Source organism: Tenrec ecaudatus, chromosome 2 (assembly GCF_050624435.1).
Source record: "Tenrec ecaudatus isolate mTenEca1 chromosome 2, mTenEca1.hap1, whole genome shotgun sequence".
NCBI classification, from domain to species: Eukaryota; Metazoa; Chordata; class Mammalia; order Afrosoricida; family Tenrecidae; genus Tenrec; species Tenrec ecaudatus.
The window spans coordinates 131,021,017-131,024,116 of NC_134531.1; the positions used below are offsets into that span (position 1 = coordinate 131,021,017).

The following is a 3,100-nucleotide window of genomic DNA, read 5'->3' on the forward strand; positions in this document are numbered from 1 at the left end:
TGCAATGTTGAAAAGCAGAAAACAAATCAACTCAATGGCAGTGAGTCAGTGGGTGGGTGGGTGGGTAGGTGGGTAAGAGAGAAAGATTGGACTGGGTTCAAATGGTCCATCACTTATGAGCTGCGTGACTTGGCAAGTTAGATAGCTTCGGTACTTCACTAATAGAATTAATATGAATAGTAGCACCTACTTTGTTGGATTGGCATGAGAGATAACTAAGTTTATATTTCTTTTTTATTATTATTAATACAGTATTTATTTGTCTTCCCTCTGTCAAACCCTGAGCCAATTTCTTTCCCCGAGCTGCCTGGGGAGGTGCAGGGAAAGCAACATACAGGGCAGAGGAGACGTGGGACAGAGAACTCTGGGAAGTGAAGCAGGCTCCTTCACATGGCGAAGAGGATGAGGAAGGCCACCATCAGGCAGAAAAGCCCCACGGCCTCCGAGAGGGTGAAGCCCAGGATGGTGTAGGAGAAGAGCTGCTGCTTCAGAGAAGGGTCCCTGGCATCACCAAAGATGAAGCTCCCAAACCAGTCCCAATGCCAGCTCCAGAGCCTGCCACTCCAACTGTGGCAGCCCCAGTCCCAATGAACTTGGCGGCTGTGTCCATGTCCCTTGAGAGGGTGCTGGTTTGGAAGCTGCCCCTAGGGATGAGTGAGGTCAGGGAACGTGGGGCTGTCCAGCTGCTGAAGCGCTCCTCTGTCAGTGTCTCGCGTTTTCCGCACCAGCGCAGATAGTGGTTGGCTCAGCCGCTGGGAGGTGCTCCTGACCAGGAAAGGGGTGGAGACGCATTTGGCGCAGGCGTACATTTTTAGGGGATGAGGGGCAGTAGTAGGCGAGCTGCTTCTAGTGCAGAGAAGACCCTATGTTTGTATTTCTATCCAGAGATGCCGCAAAAGATAGGCCTGAATACCTACTTCTGAGAAATCAGGCCCTGCAAACCTTACAGAGCAGTTCTGCTCTGAGACACATGTGTCTCCAGGGGTTGGAGGTGAAGGCAACTGGTTAGTTAGGCCTTTTGGTTCCTCCGTGACGCGCTGTGATCACGCCTGGACTCTGGGCGCACAGGGAAGGGTACTTGGAACTAATAAGAGGCGCCCGGGAGTGGTGCGCACGCACCCTCCCTCAGAGAGACAGGAAAAAGACCGGAATTAAAACCAGTTAATCACCGTTCTCAATTTAAAAGAAGAAACTGAAAGAAAAACAACAAAACAACAACACTAATCTGCAACTGTAACGAAATCCTTTTTCTTTTTAACATTTTGGAGGGTTTCACCCATCAAAAGTCCTCAATGAAAACTCCGGGGGGTGGGGGTTTGGGGAGCAGCCCAACAGTGTGGGAACACGAAGCTGCTCCGCAAAGTGGGGCAGTGAGCTCAGCACATCGGCTTGAGGAAACAAAACTTTTTCCACGGTGACCTCCTGGACACCAAAACGTCAGCACACAACTCCCTGCCCTGCAACACTCTGGTGTTTGCTGAGACCGCCAGGGCATCTGAAGGGCGGCACCTCAAAGAGAGTCTACGAGCATCGCCATCCCAACCTGGCTGCAGAACCGGCCGTGGCCCTGGAAGCAACCGGGCAGCTGTGGGAGCTGGCAGCCCGAGTCCACATCGCATCAGCCTTGGGAAAGGAGTGCTACCTGCAACAAGCCTGTCCGCACAAACAGGGAAATTCTATTTCTCATCAGTACTAAATCCTGCATAGAGGAACAAGTGTAACAGAAAATTGTGCGCAGATAATGCTGAAGCAAACTGTAAAATTGTTCTAGGAACCACAATAAACCAAAGACATACTCTATACCTAGATAGCTTACATCTCAATATAATAAAAGTATTTTTCCAAAATTTGTTGATATGTACAATTCCAATTCAAAAATGCAAAGAACTCACTTTTTCAAAACCATTTTTAAGTGTTTAAAATGTGCCTGTAGGAAAATAAATAAAATGCCTTGAACTGCAAAGCGAATGCAGAAAAAACAAAGAACAGTTGTTGTTGTTGTTGTTGTTAGGAGCTACTGAGTGGGCTCCGACGTACAGCACCCCCGTGGACAACAGAAGGAACCACTGCCTGTGCCCGGGCCTGCGCAGCCTCACAACCGCCCTTACGTTTGAACCCATCGATACAGCCACTGCATCAGTCCATGTGGTTGAAGGGCTTCCTCTTTCTCACTGCCTACTTTACCAACCATGATGTCCTCCAGGAACTGCTGTCTCCTGACACGTCCAAAGGAGATGAGACAAAGGCTCGCCATCCTTGCCTCTAAAGAGTGTGCTGGCTGTATTTCCTTCTAAGATAGATTTGTTTCTTCTTTGGGAAGTCCATGGTACTCTCAATCTTCTTCACCAGCACCATCAAATACATCCATTCTTCTTTGTCCTTTCTTAGTCAATGTCCAACTTTCACATGCATATGATGTATATGGAAATAATCATTTAAAATTTATCAAGGGTTCATGAGGGTGGGAGAGTGGGGATGAAGGAAAAAATGAGGAGCTGATACCAAGGCCTCAAGTAGAAAGAAAATATTTTGGAAAGGATCATGGCAACATATGTACAAATGTGTATGACACAATGGGTGTGTGGATTTTGATAAGACCTGTAAGAGCCCTCAATAAAATGATTAAGAAGAAAGCAACTCCCGTGGGTTGGGCCAATAACCAACATGTTCTACATCCTTGAGCAGGTTTTTGTAATTCCATGATACGTTCATGATTTTTCCTCCTTAGCATTTACAACTGAGGGCGGCAGGTATTACTGCCATTCTCTGAGAGTGGAAAGTTGGGCTGACCAGCATCGGTTTTCCTTAGCCAGGTAAGTCCTGGTGGGTGCTGAGTTACACCGTGGGCTGCCAGCCACCAGCTGGTTTGTGGGAGAAAGATAAGGCTTTCTACTGCCGTGAAGATTTATTTCATCTTGGAAACCTCACAATGAGGGAGAACCAACCTGATGGCAATAAGTTTGCTGTTTGACGTTTCATTAAAATAACCACAACAAAAGCCCTGTATGATGTTCAAGGTTGTAATCTTTGCAGAAGGACTGTCGCATCTTTCTCCTGCTGAGGGGCTGGTGGATTCGAACCACTGACCTTTCTGTGACCA

General features: G+C 47.5%; 1 pseudogene; it reads right to left on the reverse strand.

The window, feature by feature from the left end:
- Positions 1 to 386: 386 nt before the first annotated feature.
- LOC142440964 (ATP synthase F(0) complex subunit C2, mitochondrial pseudogene) lies at positions 387 to 809 on the reverse strand (annotated as a pseudogene).
- Between the last annotated feature and the right edge of the window lie 2,291 nt (positions 810 to 3,100).